Source organism: Sciurus vulgaris (assembly GCF_902686455.1).
Source record: "Sciurus vulgaris genome assembly, chromosome: 1".
Classification (NCBI taxonomy): domain Eukaryota; kingdom Metazoa; phylum Chordata; class Mammalia; order Rodentia; family Sciuridae; genus Sciurus; species Sciurus vulgaris.
The window spans coordinates 160,311,232-160,333,504 of NC_136461.1; the positions used below are offsets into that span (position 1 = coordinate 160,311,232).

Consider the following 22,273-nt stretch of genomic DNA (forward strand, 5'->3'; position numbering starts at 1 on the left):
TAGTATCACACAGAATTGTTGCCAAAATTATACCACCATTCTGTGTTCCTGCCAGTAATGAACAAGAGAACAAGGGATGAGAGCTCCCAATGCTGCACTTCCATCCTGGCACCGGGTGTTATCAGTGTTTTAGATTTTAGGATCTTAGCCATTACAATAAGTGTATAGTGGTAGCTGCACTATTTTAATTTGCAATTCTTAATGGTATGTAATGTTGAGCATTTTTTCATACATTTACTTTTCATCTGTGTATCTTCCATAGTTGAGTGTCTGTTCAGGTCTTTTAACCATTTAATTGGGTTGTTTGTTTCCTTATTGTTGATTTGTATGTTTTTAGAAACCCATCCTTTCTCAGATGTGTCTTGCAAACTTTTTCTATCAATCTGTGGTTTATTTTTCTATTTTTTGAATAGTGTTTGATAGAGTAAAAATTTTTATTTTAATAAAATTTAGCTTATCATTTTTTCTTTCATCCATTATGCTGTTTTTTAAATCTTAAGTCCACCTATATTTTCTACTTTTTAAGAGTTTTATAGTTTTGCATTTTACATATTTGCCTATAATTACTTTTGAGTTAATTTTTGTGAAAAGTGTGAGGTCTCTATTTGGAATCATTCTTTTTTCGTTTTTCCATGTGGGTGTTCTTTTTTTCTCCAGCATTATTTCCTTAAAAATGCTTAATTTTGCAAAAATTTTTTTCTATTTAATTTACTGACTTTCTAGTCCGACTCATAAATTATGTGACTTCAGGTTCATTCCTCCATGTTTTCCCTCCACTACACCACATTTTTAGAAGGTCTTCCCATGTTTCCAACAACCCATGTAGTGGAGTAATCACTTCCAAAGCACCCCTGAAATCAACAAGGAATAGATGACAATTTCATATAGCCACTCACTTCTGTGTTACATAATCATTCATTCGTTCAACATGAATTGAGCACCCATTTTGTGACAAATATTAGTCCATAAGTTACATCACGCTGGACCTAAAACTACCAGATCCTGGATCTATTCTGTTGAATAATATACAACTATCCTTTTAACCTTTTTATGTCTTTGACTTTCATATATCTTTAGTTGTTCACTTTTTCTCTCAGTTTAATACTTTCCTGTACTCCCAAATATTCCTTTTGCAACATGGGTACACTTTTACTTGGGAACCATCTCATTCATCTGTGTTCCTCTCAAAACATTGTTTACTCGGATTTGAACATAGGATTTTAGCAGGCAGTCAGCTATCTGATGTAAAGTGGGTCTATTACTTTCTGTGACATGGATGATGTCTGCTGAATTAAGTCCTAAACCATTGTTTTTTGCTGCCAAATGGAATAATGCACTGGTTTGTTAAGTCCTTTATGAAATTAACATTTGCCTGGTGGCCATATCCAAAAATTTTTTAAGTATGGGAAATGTTAATATGAAATGCCTTGAGGAAATGTACGAGTGGGGAACTAACATTAATTGACTAATTTTAATTTAGTTGATTATACCAGGAAATCTAAACATGGAGTATTCTACCATAATAGGGAAATTCTGCCCTGGGCATTGAGAGATTCAGATTTAGAATGTATCTCATACCTAGTAGTTGGTTGTCCTCAAATAAGTTATTTAATACCTTTGAGCATCAAGTTACTCTTTGAAATACTGAAGATAATAATACTTGCTCCTTATATCTTCTAGCGAGTTTAGAAAAATTAATGTGGAAATAACTGAAAATAATTTCATGTATGATTTACTAATAATTTATGTAGTGTAAAATAATAATTTTGTGTATAGTTCTGTTAGATTTCATAGATGCATAGTCATCCATTTATCACCACAGTCATGGTATAGAACAACAGTTCCATCATCCCAAATTATTTTCAGTTGATTCTTTGTAGCCAACATGTGGCAACCACTGATTTACTTTGTTTCCATGGTTTTTCAAAATGTTATATAATTGGAATCCTGTTTTAGGTGTGGCTATCTTCACCTTTCATAATTCTTTGGGATTCCTCCATTCGGTGGTATTTATCAATATGACAGCATACAACTCACAACTCCATGAATTGTGTTGTAGTGGTGTCCCAATAAACTCATTGTAAATTGAAATATCATAAGTGAAAAATGCATTCAATCTTCAACTTAGTTACAGTACACTGTAGAGCATTAGCTATTTACCCTATGATTACATGGATGACTAGGAAACATGGCATACGAATGCTGCATAGTATCACACTGCTTATCACTAGTGAGGACACAGATTGAATGTTTATCACTTCTGTACTATTGTAAAATTGAAAATCTGTAAGTCAAACCCTCCTTGAGTTAGGGAACATGTGTAGTTTTTTTGTTGTTGTTGAGCACTACAGATTGAACCCAGAGCCTGGTGCACTCTGGGCAAGTGCTGTAACACAGAGCTATAACCCCAGCCCTGTTCCTTTTTATTAATAAATGGAAAAATGGTTTAATGTTATTAAAATCCAATTAAACTATTTTGAGAAAAAGTATAAAGCAAACTTGTTACAAACAAGTCATTAAATATTTGATTAAAGATATACATCTACTAGCATAGAATATATACAATTGCATTTAATAGTTTTCTTAAATTCTAAGCCATTATTTTAAAAAAAAATATTTCTCTCAAATGAAGATTGAATTCTTTAGGGCATGGTTTTCAAAAAAACGCAACTTTGTAATGTTTGTAGTCCTGTAGTTTAAGATGAAATTAAAAACAGGAGGTGGTTTTCTTGAAACATGTGGATTGAAAGGCCAAGATGTGACTGATTGTATAGAATGATTTTTCCCCCCCTCTGGCCAAAAAAAAAAAAAACCTTTTGAGCTGAACAAGAAAGGTATAAAATTAAAGTAATTGCACACTTCAAATTTTAGTGGCAACAGGAAATCTTGCTGGAAATTTGATGTTTTACTGACATTGTGGCCTGCTGGCCTGTGGGGGACACATCAGATGTGAATGCTGCTTATTTTTTCCAGTAACTTCCAAATGGTCTGGTACAGGAACTCCTGTGATAGCAGCAGTGTGGCCGCAGAACAGCAGCTTATGTTTCAGAGCCTGCCTCTTTAAACCTGGAAAGTTTGTCTCATGTCTTTTTCGTGTTTATTCCTAATTCACTAGCCACTGTGAATAATTATATGATAGAGGGATGATCACTCACCAACAAATTACAATCAAACTTGGCTTGTTAGTATATAAAGCTTTGGTTATTCACCACCTTCATTTAAGTAAGATCTCACCACAACCCTCCCCAGAATGCAGATGCCTGTGGGTTACTAGTTCATGGAATCAGAACTGTCCATGTGTCAGAAAGAGCACTTGGGTGTCCTGTGTTCATCTGTGACTGGTTTCTATAACACTGAGCACTGCCTCTTGGCTCTGAGATCCTTGTGTGAAAATGGGATTAATATGAGGACATGTATCAAAAGTATAATTTCCCCAGCAAAGAGTCGGTTTTTCCCATTTTTTTTTTAATAATAGGAAATCAAAGCACTCCACACCTGGTAGAAAGTGTATTGAATTAGTATCTTGCAAAATTAGTGTTATAATAGAAATGTAGATTCTTAAAATTGGTTTTTGATTTGCACTTTTTAAAGTAAAATAGAAACAACAATGGTAAGGATTTGAGGTTTCTCAATCTCCCAAATGTCACATTGCCATAAATTGGGGCATATCACATTGTAAGATAGTCAACATTCTACAAAAATAAACAAATAATCATCATCTAAAGCAAACTTTATTTGAAAGATGCAGGATACAACTCATTTACTTTAATTGTGGCTTTGTGGAAATTTCTTAAGCCTGTGTAGAAATGGGAATATTAAAACTTTTCTCAGTGGATTTTATGGGGATAAAAGTGAAGTTCTTAGAATACTTACACTGTGTGTTTGTGTGTGTGTTTTTTTTTCCATGTAATAGAAATGAATTTGGTAATCCTGACAGTACATTGAATTACAATACTTTAGACATGACTTACATGTCCATTTAATATCTATTTAATGAAATTGCAAACTTCTCAGTAGAAACACTTTTCTGCCTTTATTATGATTGACACTTCAATCTTTATCTTTTTTGTACAAATACTGTTTATACTGATTTGGTTAATTTCTCTTTCACTGCTTATCTGCTAACCAAAAATTCTTGTCACTTGAAGAAAAGAACTTTTTATACATTCATTTGACCTTTCATTCTTTCATTCATTATTTATTCAAACTTACTCTATCCTTGGCTACATATATGTAAATAAGTATAAGCTATGTTCCTCCTCATTTCCTCTTATAAGAGAAATAAACATATTAATTTTTGTAATATAAGAAAAAAATCATTTAATGGCAGAAGAAGCAGGTACAGGTCCCAAGGAAATTCACAAGAGTGAAGCTATGAATTCTCTCCAAGAGATTGGAGAAGGCTTTCAGCTGATCCTGAAGAAATGGTAGTATTTGGATATGCAAAGGGAGAATTCTAACTAAAGAGAATTATGAGAAATAAGTTCAAGGAATGCATCTTAGTATTTGAGGAACCTAGTACATGTGAACGAAATACATAAGGTGGTTAAAGAAGGGATGAGAGAAAAAAGGTTGGAAATTAAGTTTAAACCAGATCACAGAGAGCTCTAAATGCAAGTGAAGATTTTTAATTTCTTCATGAGACAGAGAGAGACCTTATTGGATTGTGCACTCAAATTTGAAAAAAAGTAGATGAGCTCAGATCATTTAGTGAAATAAACCTGACCACTATTTAGAGCTTGAAGGAGGAAGGAAACTATTTTTGACTTCCTTTTTTCACCTTTCTAAAATCTTCACTTCATTCTGAGAGCTTCTAGAGTATTATTTTCCTCAAGAAACTGTTCTGTGTGGATTGCCTGGTAGCTTACTCCCTGTCAAGGATTTATATTAATGGAATTGACTTTGAAACTGTGCAGCAATACTCTTTCTGTGGAAGCTGGGAGACCAGATTTCTTGACCTTGCTAAGCCTCAGTTTTAGTAGTGTCAGCCAAACATGGGGAAATAATTAGGAAGTTTTAAATGAATTTCATGTAGTTCTTTACATTTTTATGCATATCTACAGGGGGTGGGGGAAAAGGGCAGGGGCCATTCAGACTCCTTCAGAATAATTCCTACAGCGATAGTTTAATTTGCCACTTGCTTTGTGAAACTGACTCATTTTTTAAAATAACTGAACTCTTACTATATAATATGTGTGTTAAAAGTTCTAATGAAGACTTAATTATTTATGTAAAAACAAAGGAAGGTCAGGAAAAGTTTTAAACTAAGCAAATAATTCAGTTAGGTTAAATATATTACAGCCCATTTTAATCTATTAAAAGGTATATATTAGGTGTAAAAAAAAAAAAAACAAAACAAGACTTTAAAATGTGTTTACCAAAACCTAGAAAAAAACACTGAAGGAGAATTAACAATATTTGATGTAAAATTATTATCAAATACAAGTTAAATATATGTATTATCTTAAGCAATTTATAATTTTTAATTTTTTTTCAAATTTTAGAATGTTATGAAGAATGAAATATTCCAGTTCATTAACTTTTCGCTTTTTAAAAGTCGTTATAGAGCAAAGTGTTTTCAACATAGTATGTAGCATCTTACGTATGGAACATTCTTATGTGCTCATTTTGTAAACTTTTTTAACAATGTCCTTTGAATTTGTAATAGGTTACTACTGGAGCTATATTTGGGTTGAGAATTTTCAACCCAAATTTTCAACATGTACTTCACTTTAAGTTTTATATAAAGAATTGAAATATTCATACATTTATAGACTTTGGGCCTGTATTATCAGTCTCACTTGTATGGTCCTGGTCTACCATGTGAAACCTGTACATTATACAAATGAATTCCTTTTATATGAAATGTTTATGTTATTAGTATTAATACTATTTTAAGTTCCATTATCACTATAAGCATAATAATATTAATTGTAAACATCTTTACCTCAAGGAACAAAAAGGAATTTGTTTTATGAATATGAAATTCTTGTTCTTCCTTTAAGTGACCTCTTATTCAGGGTTAGTCATTCTGATGCATTAAAATAGTGTAACCACAATATTCTCCCCAGTATGAAGTCTGATGCAAGATAAATTTGGGTTTATTTCCTGTCTGAAAAATTGATTTATTGCAAGTTTCACCACTATAACCACCATCTTTACTACAAAATTTAAAATGAGAAAGAAATAAAGGTTTAGTAATCAAATAAGTGTTGACTAATTATTATTTCAATGTACAAAGATTAAATCAACTGGGAATAAAACTGAAACACTCCCTGCTTTCTACTTTAATACCTTCATGCATGTACATGCGAAAGCTATGTTGTCATTTGCCAAAAAATATGAAAATCTTTGGGGTTGTTTGAGTAAAATAACAACAAAAATATCTTTTTAATGAAAGCAGTGAGTACCTTTTTGGGAAAAGTAAATTTCTAATTATTTTCCCTACTAAAAGTATAGTTAATAAACTATAATAAACTATATAAATAATTTATACTTATAAACTATTATAACCTCAAAATACAGGTAAGTGTAAGTTTATGAACAAATTGTAGGGTGCTACAGAAAATTCTCTAGCTCTTTAAAGCATTGTACATGTGGAATAAATTTCTTCAATGGAATTTCAAGCTAGAAACATCCTTACAATTATAATATGTAATCTCTGAGGCTTTACATCAATGGGTTCCTGAGGGTTAAAAGTCTAGTTTTATAGCCTTGTAAAGTGTCATCCCTGCAAGGGTACTTCTCACAAGTGTTTCTGCTAAGCAACTTGGGTTTTTCAAACTATCTGTAATCATTTAGATGGTGACTGATTGTGATACATACTGTGCTTTAATATCTATTGCTTTGAAATAAGGAAACGGTAAATTCACAGGTGTCATGGTAAGCTTTTCTAGAGAGAATACAAATATGGGATCAAGTTTAGACAGATAAGAAAAATCTCTAATGTAAAACTTCTGAGGGCAAATAGCTCTAGCTCATTGAAGTGCTAGCAAGATGGAAATATCTGTTTAAACACATACTAAAGTAATAGGATATTAGCTTGTTTTCTTTTTATGAGGATTGTGAATTGTGAGGAATCGTTAGCTGGTTAATTAGAAAATTAGTGTTAAAAATAGTTTCTGGTAAAAACAAAAATTAAAAGATGCTTTTAATACCCAGATAAAGAAGTCATTGAAGATATGGTCTCCACACTTTTAAAATCTTATCATAATTGTCATTGTCTCATTAGTTTGAAGTTTATCAAGTCCATTGCATTTTTAAATGAAAACTCTTAAGATACCATATTAGATCGGCATGGTCTAAGATGAATGTGTGATATATATGAAAGTACTACTTAGTCAAAGAATTGCAATCTATATTTTCTGTTTGGCATTAATACTACTAAATGGCATTCACTGAATGAATATTTAAAGTATATCCATCTGCCAGGGAAAATGGTGAATGACAATTGATATAGCCCTTGAATTTGTGTTACTCAAAAATGGAGTTGGTACAGAGGGGAGATGTACAAGACTGGTACGTTTCATGTCGTAAGTTGCCAATAGGAAAGACACATGGCAGTGAAGGTTTTTAACCTAGATGGGATGCCAGAGGCTATGCTAATTAAACTGGGAGATTAATGTAATCCTATTCACATATTTAATTAATTATGACTATCTTGGGAAACTTAGCATTGAATCATTTCTAGATAGTGCTCATCATATTCTATAATGAGCAATTTAGCCATAATGCCTCTACCCCCATACACAGGGTTTGGGAAATTTGCATCACTTTCTAAAAAGATCAAAGTTAAGAAAGGAGAAATATTTTATGCTTCATCTTTTTCTTTCTCATCAAATCACTATACCTTCAACTCTTCCTTTCTTAAGGTCACCAGAAAGATTTACTTCCTAGTAGTCTCCTAAGATTTTGAACCAATGTCTTATTCTTCCTGATACCTGAAAGTTCTTGTCTAGTATTCTTCCAATCATGTATATGAATATTAGAATTTTTATTTCTTCATGGCCTAATTCCTTCAATGTATTTATATTTACAAACATGTCCCTTGAATCAGAGCATACGGCTTTGTTATGCTCTCCTAGGTTTCTGATATGTTAATGATTGGAAGGAGATTTTCTGTACAGTGCAGTGGTGTAGCCAGTTCAGAATGGGGTGTGACTTTAGACACAGCAGTTTTATTTCAGTTTTGAACATTTTCAGTTTGAAGAAGTCTGGGAGGTGAGTGTGAGAACTACTCCTGAAGTTTGAGCATAAATACATTGGTAGCAAAACAGATTCTACGGCATCCAATTCTCATTTGAAAATTAAGGCACATACAAGTGTGGTTGTGATTCAGACAGATAATTTGAATGAAAGGAAGACAAAGCAAAAATCCTTGTTTCTCATATAGGGCAAAAGCCTTGTGGTTAAAAAATTGGACTCATAGTATGCCACTTCCATCGTTTCTGTCCAATTCATTTATCCCTTTGTAAAGTACCAATCTGAACCATACTTTATTTTCTAGATTGAATTTCAAGTTTTGTATGTGTGTGTGTGTGCTCATTGCCATGTGGTGGCTGTGTTTGCCATTTTGATGGCCCTGCTCTCTCTGCATCCTGCACACATCCATGCATTATTTTTGTTAACCAAATTTTAAGTGTTGGGAGATAATGTGTCTCCTTTTAACATCTAGCCTGTGCCTTTCTCAACTTAAGTACTCTGTGAATGTGTCTAAATTCAATAATGGTGCTCCCTGTTCCCTGTCAAAACCGCTTTCTGCAAGGGCAAAAATGAGCAGCAATTTTTGAAAAAGTTGAATTTCAGTTAAAAGAATGGGATTAAAACTTCACGGAAAGTGATTTTTTAGCATTTCATCTTGAATCTCCAAGCAAAAACAGCATTTCTGGTGTTATTTCTCATAAAATGACTACTTGTGATTATTTTTAACTCTCTTCAGGACTCAGGAAGGTGTGATTCCTGTCAAATAGGTGTAAAATGATAATTGTATCAGACCAAAGTATGAGAATATGAAAATAGAAACCCATGTTTCATTTTAATGAAATCATCTTCATTAATTATAGTTTTACCAACTAAAATGCTTGTTGAACAAATGAACCACATTTAAATTTGCAGAAATAAAATAGCATTTTGTTTCTCTTTCATATTTAAAATTCCCTTCTCATTTCTTTCAACTGTAAAGTCTCAGTGAAAGATTATCAGAGAAGCCTTTATGATATAGAATATGGATTCTATATTAATTGTGGGTTACTAAATGAATAAGAAACCCAGTAATCTATTATGCATTGATATATGTATCCCTTATTTGCAATATTTTATTTCTTAATAAAATCCATCTACGTATCCATTCAGAATATACCCAGTGAGCAATATCAGGACCTCTTTGAAGGGATAAAAAGCTTGTCCCAGATGGTGGAACTATTTTGCCAATTGAAGGTTAGGCAAAGATGTATGAAATAAAAATACAAAGTTGTACAACACATGCTCTGACAGAAGAGAACAGTTAAGTGGCATAGGCGATTAGAACAGGAAATGTAATCAAATGTCTAGGTAACAATACTGTAACATCCAGGATCCCATAATTATTATACTCTATGCAAGCAAAAATGCCAAGAGGTTCATGAAGTACTGTCTGCATGTCAGAATAATATATTTTAGTTTTTAAAAAGTATAAGTGCAAGTGTCTGGACCTACACTACATAAAGTAAATCAGAATTCCTAGGATAGAAACTGCTTTTCTGTAACTTTAAAAAGCTCCAGATATTATTCTAATGAGATTTCTAGGTAGAGTGACCAGGCTGCAGTCTTGTCCCTTTCAGTCTCTCGGGCTTGATATCTGCCCAGCAGTTCTTTTCATATACTCTCTTCAGGTTGTGTTCCTTTAACCTCTACACACAGGGCTCTGCATGTCCTTTATGGATTCCCCTTAATCTCATACACCTTTGTAAACAATCTCTTTATTAAACTCTCCTCCGTTACTTTAAATTACAGATGTCTTGCTTTTCCTGAAGATCCAGACTGTTCATCATCATTATAAACAAATGCTATATGAGATTTGGACACTTAAAATAAGTTTCCTGTTGTGAACGGTATAATCAGTCTTTCCATTTTCCCCTATAGACATTGTAATCAAAGATGAATAACAGCACAAAAATCCATATATTAGAAGGGACATTTGGGCCAACCATTCTGTTAACCATAAAAATATACAAGCTTATTTTCCTCAAATGATTAGAAACTGTTTGGAATTCAGAGTTCCTGATATTCTAAAACAAACAATCAAATTTATCTTTGGAAAAATGAAGGTAGTTATTTTTAAATCATTTTATTTCAAATATTTAAGATGGTCAAGCAGTTGACAATTTTGGTAACTTTGTTTTGAAAGTTAGTGCGTTGTTGGTACAGTTAATGGTGATTATTATAGAAAAGGAAGAATGTATTGTAGAAAAAAGTGTTACCCTTTTTCAGATTTCTGGGTTTCTATTAACACTGTTGCCTCCTCTTCTGAACATGATTTTTAGACATTAAAAATAAGTACCTCACATATTGCCTTAACGAGAATTCAGGTATTTTCTGTGAACTCATCTTCCCTGGGTAGAGGACTGAATTTGCTGTGAGTTTCGAAATGTTAACCAATTCACATCACCAGTGCATCATTTAGTGGCCAGCCATTGTTATAGACTGAATATGATTGAAATTAAAAATTGCATCCTGAGTTTTGGAATTCAGAGGTGATTTGAGCAACTGAATATTGATCCATACTAGAATCAGACTAACTTAATATTAATGGGAAAAAACAAGACAGAAAGGGATAGAATGCTGGGAGCTAGAAAAATTTCTAAAGAAATTGTCATTGATTAGCTCATAGGTATTAGTTCATAGGTATTAACTGAAGACTTAGGATGCACCTTGCCTGAAGTATTCACCAGTGTTTTTAAGTGCAATCATCAAATGCAAATGAACTAATAAACTAGTGGGGCCTAATTTGTGATCTTTGCTCTGATTGTTTTCAAGTAAAATGGGTTTTGATCTTTAATTGTATTTGAAATTGAATATAATCTAATATTATTCTGAACTGTTCAAGAGGTGCTCTTCTGATGTGTGTTCTAAATTTGGAACATTATAAAAAATATCTGAAAAGATGAATAGAAGTACTTAAATTGTTTTTGATCATGACTTTGACTCATCATTACCACCAAAAGGAAACTAAAAAGGATTAGAGGATGATCTTGCATTTGAGTGTTTGTTTTTAGTGATCTTGCCTTGATGAGGAAAAGTTGTCTATAGTATTCCCATAGGAAGTCAACTGTCTTTGCTTAGGAATACAACTTAATAAATGCTCTTGGTTTTGTAATTAAGGACTGTGTGCCCGTCCTTGATTGGATGGAGCAAGAAAAACTGAAATTCTTGGTGGGAGAAAGTACTGTGCAGAAAAATGAGCAGGCATGTTTTGGAGGGTTGTTAACAAATAAGTCAAGTGAAGAGGAGAAAAAGAAGGTCAAGGAATGTAATGATAGGCCTAGGATTCACAGTAGATGGAGAGTTTCAGAGTTTTGGAGTCTCCTTTCATAGAAATCCTCAGAGAAAGCAAAATAACTGGTAATAGTAGAAATACATTTCTATTTCCACAGATTTCTGATTCTGGAATGCAGCTATGAAAATATGCCCAAGTTAAACTTAATAATCTTTGTCATTATTAGTTTCCTCTGCCCCTGAGGACATAAACTGAAGAGCTAATGCAAGAATATTCATAGAAAAATTTCCAAAATAAATAGAAGTTTCTATATTCTTTAATAATTTTATATCCCTACAATGTTTAGTATCATCTGGGCTTTCAAACCTTTGAATGTATTTACTACAGATCCACTGGCTTTTTGTCATAGCTAATCATTATGAATAATAGAAATGGTGTTCTGTGTGCTAACAGAGGGAGGTCTACAACTCTGGGTCAAAGCAGGACAAGACAGATAAGTAGAGTTTGAGAACAAGTCAACCTTAAGAGGTTGTAACTGTCATAAATTCTATTTTATAAATTTCATTTTCAGTTGCTTACACTATTATATAGAAATATAATTCCTTTAATATGTTAACTTTACTTTATATAATGTCACATGGCTCGAGTGTTAGATTTTGAGATTTATTGTAGAATATGTAAAGACACCTTCCAGAAACAGTGATGTGGTCTAAATGATGCCCATTATATTTCTTCCTTTTCAATTTTTATGCCTCTTATTTAGAAATGCTAACATTGAACATACTTTCTGGTTCTTTACTTCAGGAGAAAGACAATTGATATTTCTCCATTATGTGTGAGCTGAGCTGTAGATTTTTCATAGGTACCCTTTATCAGTTTGAAAAAGTTCTTTCTAGTCCTGTCTTGGATTTTTTTTTTTTTTTTCTATTTTGTATTGGGAAGCTAAACCAGAAGCACGCTACTACTGAGCTACATCCCCAGAATCTCACTAAGTTGCCTAAGCTGGTCTTTAACTAGCAACCCTCCTGCCTCAGCTTCCCAAGTTACTGAGATTGCAGACATGCACAATTGCACCTAGGTCCTAGCTTGGATTTTAATAAACAGATTTTATCATGAATATTCATAGAAGTTTTATTTATACTAATCAAAACCTGGAAAATTTCCAAATATTTATCCATAAGATAATGTATGAGATAATAAAATGAATAAAAACAAAGAGTAGCATACACACACAACCAAATATTCAGCAATAATAAATGACAGAAACTGCTGATATATGTACCAAAATATAAAATGTCACAGATATCATGCAAAGCTCAAGAAGCTACTCACAAATGAGTTCATACTACATTTCAGTTGCTTAACTAAAAAAGTAAAAGTAATTTATGGAAATAGAAATTAAATAGATGAGTGAAGATGGCTGTTAATTGGGAATTGAAAAGATTATTTTGGGGTGGTAGAAATGTCCTATATCTTGCATGGGTGGTGATTTACAGGCATAGAAAATTATCAGCTCTCATAAAACTATATAAGTTTTTAAGTATTTAAATATTTAAGTGCTATATATTTTATAGTATGTAAATGATTATTTTACCTGAAAGTTTTTATTCACACAGCATAATAGTGAGATTTGATGTGATATGTTTATATCTGCATATAACATAATTTGGTCAATTTCATTCGCCAGTACTTCACCTTTCTTTCCATTCTCTCTCCTCCTAACCCCATAATTTACTCTACTGGTCTCTCTCCTATTTTTATGAAACCTAGATTTTTCCCCCTTTTTCTCTCCAGCTTCCAAAAAAAGTAGAAGCATATGACTTCACTTTCTGAGTCTGGCTTATTTCACATTACATGATGTTCTATTTCCATCCATTTTCCTGCAAATGACACAATTTTGTTTTTCTTTAGGGCTGACTAAAACCCTGTTTTGTGTGTGTGTGTGTGTGTGTGTGTGTATCACATTTTCTTTATCCATTCATCTTGTGACAGACACCTGGGCTGGTTGCATGACTTGGCAATTGTTAATTTTTTTGCTATAAACTGATTATGCATATTATACATGTTTACAAACATGATTATGCGTGCTCTGTAATATGTTAACTATAGTTCTTCTGGATAAATACAAATATATAGTTCTTCTGGTTATATGGTGGTTATATTACTAGATTTTGAGGAACCTCCATACTGATTTCCATAGTGGTATGGATTTAAAATTCCCACCAATGGTGTGTAAGTGTTCCCTTTTTTCTGCATCTTTGTCAGCATTTATTACTATTTGTATTCTTGAGGGTTGGCATTCTAATTGGAGCAAGATAAAATCTTAGTGCAGTTTTAATAAATAATCTGTTAAAAAGAAAAAAACCCTGAAAATTAAGAAAGGAACTTTTGATGACCATGTGGTTCTAATATCATTCTGCATATTTATATGCAAATTTATGTCAAGAAAATTGTTATTCTTTAGTAAATTTTCATCAGTTAATATGCTTATGCTTTAATACTTAACAAAACCAGAAAATGTTTAAAATGATAACTCTCATGGTAGAGCCACATTATTGAGAACAGAACTATATCAACTTTTATTCCTTGTTTTAATTTTTCAAATTAAGGTATGTATAGAATCTCATAATACATATCTCTATTGAAAAAGTGTCCTGTGTAACATATTTTCATATTAGTCATATAGGTCTGTAGTAAAAGTCCTTTGCTTGTCTAGTTATAATGAATATTGAGTATCATCAATTTTAGTTGTGATATTTTTGTGTGCTGATTTATGCTTAAATAATAGCTTGGTGTTCTTTTAGCTATTAAATAATTACACCTTTTATCTGTGCTCTTCTGTAGTTGAGTAGCCACTCAAATTCCATTCAACACTTAGCATCCTAAAAATATCCATCTATTTGTAACTGAACACACAAGCTGAAGAAAATGGTCATGAAACAAGACCCACAGAAAACAGACATGTGCAATAAGGAGCTGTGTATCTCAAAACACATTTTTTAAAAAAATAGTGATTCACTGTTCTTGGTTTTATTTTTAAATTTCTATAGGGAACTATGTGTCTGTTCAATCTCTTGTTCTTATAGATATAAAATGATATCCACTAATGTATTCATCATTCAAAGAATTACAAACTAACCAAATAATTTAGTGTGCTGTGGTATAATAGTTTGTGTACCATTATAAGTATAATGACATATAAGTAACTCTTATAAGTAACTGTTTCACTGTTGATTAATGTCCTAAATAGCCACATAGTGAAAATAGCATTTTGATTTTGTGCCTAGATTTGGAGGGTCTTTAATATAAGAGCTATATTTTTCTAAATGTGTGTAAATTAATTTCTTAATGTTAAAGATAATGATTTTGTAATTCTTCATAGTATACTTAGAACATTTTGAAGATACAAGCACTGGAAAATTAGAATTTAAACAAAGTGAAATTAAGTGTGTGTGGAGAGTTAGCATTTAAAATAAATATAAAATTATTTGTATCAATTTCTTTCTAGTTGAGGATTGCCGTGTTATCTTTAAATGTAATTTTATTTTTTCCTCATTTACATGACTATATAACATGATATGTTACTAATACTCTAGAAACAGTAGACCTGTTATAAAAAGTATTTTTTCGATATTGAGAGACCTTTATTTTATTTATTTATTTATTTATTTATATGTGGCGCTAAGAATTGAACCCAGTGCCTCACACATGCAAGGCAAGCACTCTACCACTGAACCACAACCCCAGCCCCTAGAAACAGTAGAGCTTAACTTACTTTTTGCCTACGGAGATAAGACATAAGTTTTTGAACACCAGACTGGGTACATGATTTCCCCCTTCACCCTCTGGAGACATAGAGTGTTAGTTGTTGCTGCAGTGTAGACCTTGTGACATAATTGAAGGCCTCTGAATTCTTGTGGTCAATCAGGCCACTGTGATGTATCTGATTAATAACTTTCACAGGATGGTAATACTCCGGAAATTTCAACTTCACCTTAATGGTCTTCTGCTCTCCATTTAATAACACAAGTGATTGCAAGTCACTTAAATAATGTGCCTTTGTCCTTAAACTTAATTCTACCTATACGCAACCAAGCAAAGGCATCATTAACTCAAAGGTGGGAAATGCAATAATTGATGAAAAGATGAGATAATTAATTGGGAGCACAGTTAGCATCAAGAAAGAATAGAGATAGAAGCTGTTATATTTTTTCAAAACTGCTTAGAAACAAAGCACACTGGGTTAGAATTAAAAGCCTTTCTGAACAAAAACCTGACATTTTTACATGCAGTGCAATTTTCTAAAACAGAAGATGCAGTTTTGCTTTGGAATATTTTATGTTTTTCATTAATTCACTTTATGCACATACTTTATTTGTTTTAATATATTTAGGTCTCCTTTCTAGACATCATTGAATTATACCAATTCAGATATGTAAATGATTTTTGTTTTAATATTTCTTAAATGAAGATGCATTTTTAAATTGCTAAGTGTATAATATAGTTTTCTTCTCTGAAAATCTTTTATTGATTTAAAGATAATATTGCAATAGATAACACCTTAGAAATCAAGACAGACAGACCATTCAATAAACCCATTCATTTAACAAATATTTACTGATGTGTCTCCTCTGTGAGGGGTAAGACTAGGAGCTAGGAAATTCAGTGCAAGGACAGACAAGGTCTTAATCTTTTGAACAGTTGTTGAAAGTAAAATAAATATGTAAAAAGTTAGTCTATAATCTAGTAAATTATCACTGCAGAATAATGCAGATACATTTAAAATGCTATAGGGTATCCAAAGAGAGTGTGAATAGTTTTGAATGTGCTTTTCAGAGGAGAAAGAACTCATCAAGTGGAAGGATACCTGGCAGGGAAAAGAACATAAGCAAAGGCAGGGAGGTGTGAAATGTCAGGGTGTACCAGAATGATGAGTGCTCTAGTAGAGCAGTAGTAGAGGGCAGCTTCTCTCAGACATGAATAATGAACAGAACGTTTTAAAGGAGGGGGGAAACTTTACCAATCCACAGTGTTATTCTTTTATGCAGTATTTCTCCCTCTCAACAATAAAAGAAATATATAGTATTTCTTTTAAACAATAAGAAACGCATCATGGAATTTCAAAACACATGTTTTAACCCTTATCCTCTTTTGATCCATGATCCGTTACAGAGGATCTCAAGGAAGCTGCCAGAGTGGTCACTTTATCATGTATCATGATGTCACTCCTCAAATTAAAAGGAAAAGAGGTTTTTATTTTTGTTCTTGTTTTTGTTTTTTTCCTGACAATGGCCCACAGGCCACAGGGCTGCACATGATCTGTCCCCTGCTCCCCACATATGGGCTATACCAGCCATGTACCTGATATATTTGAAAAACATGGGATTATGTTTTATGACTCTTCTCCAGACAACAGATATATTTAGTAGTAATCATTAGATGATAAAAGTAATCATAATGAAATTTTTTTTACTGAACTTTGTATATATAATCATACCAGTGAGTATAATTTTAAAAGTAAAACAAAATTCAGCAAAACAAAACATGATATATATGTGTAAATTGCATTCGTTTTTTGAAAAACAAGAACTACTTGTATCTCCAGATTTAACTTCTACAACTTATCAGTGACTTTGTCCAAATTTATGCCTAGTATATTATGTTAAGTAGAGAATCCAAATAGATAGGTTGATCTCTCTATGCTTATATTCAAAGAAGCCTTTTCACTAGTTTCAATATCAAAGAGTTTCTTTAACATGAAACAAGAGATAGGTACAACGTTAGAAAGAATTCTTAATGTCACACTAAATTTGAAAGATACATACAAATCTATTTCACAATAAATTCCATAAAATATACAAAAAATCAAGTTATTACATTGACAGAAGTGAAGTAACTCAAATTCTTTTCTTCCTCTTTATGATAATATAGTATACATGCTTATATCTAAACTATTGTATTTTTAATTTTTATTTTATTGTGGTAAGAAAGCTTAACATAAGGTGCACCCATTAAACAAACTTTTAAATATAGAACACAGTGTCATTAATAATAAAAACAAAGTTGTACAGCAGATCTCTAGAAGTACTCACCTTCCATGATTAAATCTTTATGCCCAATGGTGAAGAGCTCATATAATGTGTAGTTTTAATGCAGGGATAGGTAATACCAAAGGGTTTGGAGATATGAACTGTGCCCAAAGTGAATGCAGAGGACACCAAACCTTCATGAACATGCTCTTGACTAACTGTAATGAAAATGTTTGAATTAACATCCACATTCAATACAATGTGATTTTCCCCCAAATTTAAGGATAAGTAATAAAACCGTGATAATCTGAAACTCTTAAGCATATTATTAAAATTCAAAAATAACCGCAGCAATTGTTTAGGGCTTAGACAAACAAAGAATTTTTTTCATGTATTTTTCACTGACCTAGGTTAGAATTGCCTGCACTTGGCTGGAGAGCTCCCTTTTTCAACCTTTGGTAGGCCACTTGATTATGATAATAATAAGAAATCCGAGGTAAATATACTTTATGTGATAGAAATTCTTTGGGTATACTCATACTAGTTATGGTTTGCTTCACTGCACATTCTCTTAGGTATTATTTCCCAGGCTTTTAATAGATGACAAGGGTCAAAAAACCATGGCCCACAGGTCATATCTGACTTGTCAGTAGTGTTTGATTTTTAAATAAAGTTTTGTTAGAACACAGTCATGTTCATTCATTTACATATTGCCTATGGTTGCTTTTAAGCTTCAAAGAAAGAACTGTATAGTTAAAACAGATATCAAGTGACCTGCAAAACTTAAAATTTAAACTACCTGTCCTCTCACAAAAAAAAATTTACAAATATTGTATTGGTTTTACATTTACAACAAATTGGATATGTTAAAGTTTATTTCATAATGAATTTATTTCTTGAACTGTGTTAAACACAGGAAAAAAAACGGGGAAGCAAATAAAATTGATCTACGTTGGCTAAAATGTATGCACTATCTGAGAAAAGTATTACTGAGGAAGCAATAGTTTTAACATGACTGTGAGGTCAACAGAGGAAAAAGGGTTATATTCATGGAGTAGGATTAGGAAACATTAACTTTGGGCTCACATTAATATTGGAACCACAGTAGCATTTATAGAAGAAAAATGAATGAAGTATTAGCATCAATGTAAGGTAGAGTTAAAGGAAATAATTTTTCCCAAAATGATTTATAACTTTGTTAAACAGACACATATTTTTGTGATACAAATTTTTCATATCTGGAACTGATTGCTACAAGTGCCATTTTTACCCTTCAGCATAAGCTGTATGAACTGCTTCACAAGTTTGGTGGTACAAATATGGTTGAATATTGTACTTGTCCAGTTAATGATATGAATTACTCCCTATTCTTTTGACCAAGATTAATATCAACATTTTGGGACTCCTACAACTTCCAGAGTTGATATATTTTTGGAGCCTCTCTTATTCTAAAGAACACACAGATAGAAGTTGAATGAACTCAAAAAATGCTGGACAAAAGTTTCCACGTTCCAATGCCTCTGGCCCTAATGCTGGTCTGTATTCTGCTAATGTCCTTTGCTCTGTAATTTAAGAGTCTTTGGCAGGCTTTAATGTTCACTCCTGAACTTTGCTCCTTTTCCCCACAGTAGGCTACTTTTCCTTTTCCTACAGTCATTTCTACAGAATAAGGTACTAGTGGTCAGGGCAGCTTTTGTCAAAATACTGAAGGTCAAGTATCCCAGTCCCCCATTCTCAGAAGGGTGATTTCTTGTCATACTGTTGCATCACTGGGAAAACCACTCATCTGACTCCTTAAAAGGAGACAATTTCTAAGGTAAAACTGGGCCCAGCTATAGAAAGATGTGAGAAACAATTTCTTGTTTCTAAAATTGTATATAGTAACAACTTCACAAGTCACAGATTTCTATATGGAATTAGTAAGAATTATAAGTAGTATATGCTTTTAAGTATTTAATATGTTCCAAAGTGCTTTTTAAATTATTTTCAGTAAACTAAATTACCAAAATAAAGGAGTCCATGTAAAGTTGAGTAAGATGAATTCAATAATTTAGTAACAGATACCACGTGTAGTCGCAATTTTAACTTGCTGCCTTTGTCTCTATACTATGACTTGATATTACTTCTGTCCAATCTTTCTGTTCTTAAGCAATATAAACTCTAGAGTTTTCCCATCAAAATGAGCATAGAGAATATTCTGTCTCTATCTTATCATCATAATATTAAATGTCACTAGCTACTATTGGTTATTCTTCCTTTTCTCTTCTGTGTTATTGTTGAAATGAAATTCCTTCGGGCGTTCCTTTTTTAAGTTTCTCAACATCTAGAATTGCTATGTATTTGGAAACTTTCTTGGTCTAAAGAACACACAAATGGAAAGTTTGGAAGTGCAGTAGGTAGAGAAAAGTTCCTGTATTCAAATATCACTGGCTCATGTTCCAAGAGCTCTGAAACCCATTCAGAAGTCTGTGAAGTAGTTACTGACTATACAAAAATGATATAACTGTCCTAACACCAATGTTTATATTTTCTTTTCTTTTTTTTTTATTTTTACAGACTACATTTTTTGACCCATTTTACACAAATGGGGTACAACTTTTTTTTTCTATGTTTGTACACAAAGTAGATTGACACCATTCATGTAATCATACATGTACATAGGATAATGTTGCCTGTCTCATTCCACCATCTTTCATACCCCCACCCCCCTCCCCCCTCTCATTTCCCTCTACATAATTCAAAGTTCCTCCATTCTTCTCTTACCCTGCACCCCCACCCCCATTTTGTATCATCATCCACTTATCAGAGAAAACATTCAGCCTTTGGTTTTTTTGGGATTGGCTTATTTCACTTAGCATGCTATTCTCCAATTCCATCCATTTACCTGCAAGTGCCATAATTTTATTCTTCTTCATGGCAAAATAATATTCCATTGTGTATATATACCACAGTTTCTTTATCTATTCATCTATTGATGGACCTCTAGGTTGGTTGCACAATCTAGTTATTATGAACTTAGCTGCTATAAACATTGATGTGACTGCGTTACTGTAGTATGCTGATTCTAAGTTCTTTGGGTATAAACTGAGGAGTGGGATAACTCCATCAAAAGGCGGAGACATGGCACGTTTTCTGAGGAATATCCATACTGTTTTCCAAAGTAGCTGCACCAATTTGCAACTCCACCAGGACAAGCATGCCTTTTCCCCCCGACATCCATGCCAACACTGGTTATTGCTTGTGTTCTTGATAATAACCATTCTAATTGGAATGAGATGAAATCTTAGGGTGGTTGCGTCAAATTTAAGTTTGAAATTTCATACATGAAATTTTTGATACTTTAGTGCCTGAAGTTTATGACACACAGTTTGCAAACATTTATTGTGCACTAACTGTGGCAAAGTGCTTGAGATTCAAATGTACAAAACAGAAGACCCTCAGGTAGTTTGTGGTACAGATGCATAAACAGGCAAGCAGAAAAGGAATTTCTTCATGTTCTGTATTTCATTGTTGGATAGGAATTAACAGGGTGCCATAGAATCACGTAGAAAGAGCAACTGAGGGAACTGTTAAGTACCAGTTTTCAGACCTTACTGTTAACAGATTCATCTATGGGTAGGAGTCAGTCAGACAATGACATGACGTGAGACAGGAATTATAAGCCATTGGAAATGCCATATTAAGGAATAAGGGACTGAAGATGTACAGAAATACTCCAGCCTTGACCATCTAGAGAACTGAAAGTGGTTTGCAACCACTGGAATTAGTGCTTTTGTTTTAAAGTGCCAAGAAGCAGGCCAAATAAGTGAAAAGGAACCAAGTCCTCAAAGACCATCCACAAAAATAGAATTTTCCTGAAGATAAAGAGTGATATCATATTATTTTAATGACAGTAGTACAGTCAGACATGCTTTCTGTTAAAATTGCATTGATAGAGCTATTAGAGTCAGGCACTGTGAGTGTGTGTTTGTGGGTGAGTGAATTGAGCAGGGAATGAATAATCATCAAAGTTTTATAATAAATGTTGAAGATCTCAGTTCTGGAAAGACAAATCTGAATATAAAGGAAGAATTATTTAAGAGCTGTGATTAGAAGAATCTATTAATTCATGAAGGTTCTGAGCCTTTCATCTCTCCCTGACCATGAATGAGTTTATAAATTTGCCTTTACACAGTCCTCTCTGCTTACTGGGGCACTTTTACAGCTGCCACCTGGATAGAAGCTGATTCAAAGAAAGCCAGTGAACTCTCTAAGGTGCCAAAGGAAGGGAGGGTGAACTGCTTATGGGTCAATGGGAGATGAAATGAAAAAGAATGCACAGAACATACAAGTTGTTGCCTAGAATAATTTCTGGAGGCACATATTTTGTTTGTCATTTTAATGCTTCCTTTTGACACTGAAGGCTGGAGCTATGGAAAAATCTGTTAATATATTTCATGGAAAAAATCTGTTAATATATTTAATCTGTTTATATGTGTGAAGAAAGAAGAAAAGGAAGGTAGAAGCCAGAAGAAAATGTGGGAGGTGAATCAATTTTATTAAGTGAAGGAAAAGATAAATCAGCATCTTATAAATAAATAATTCCCATTATCAGAGTTAGTCTTAAATTTTTTTAATGATGATCTCTCACTGATGCCACAAAATCAATTCCTGAACTAAGAAGTAAGTAGTCCTGCAGCACTTGTAGAATTCTTTCCAAATTTATGTCTTTATTAGAGCCTCAGATTCATTACTATGTGCTTAACCCCAAATCCTCATTATTTGTACAGGT

At 32.8% G+C, this 22,273-nt stretch overlaps 1 protein-coding gene across 7 annotated transcripts in view; it reads left to right on the top strand.

Annotated features, from left to right (window-relative positions):
- Positions 1-22,273, top strand: part of RALYL (RALY RNA binding protein like) — a 654,354-nt gene that overhangs the window by 246,894 nt on the left and 385,187 nt on the right. The window lies entirely within an intron of this gene.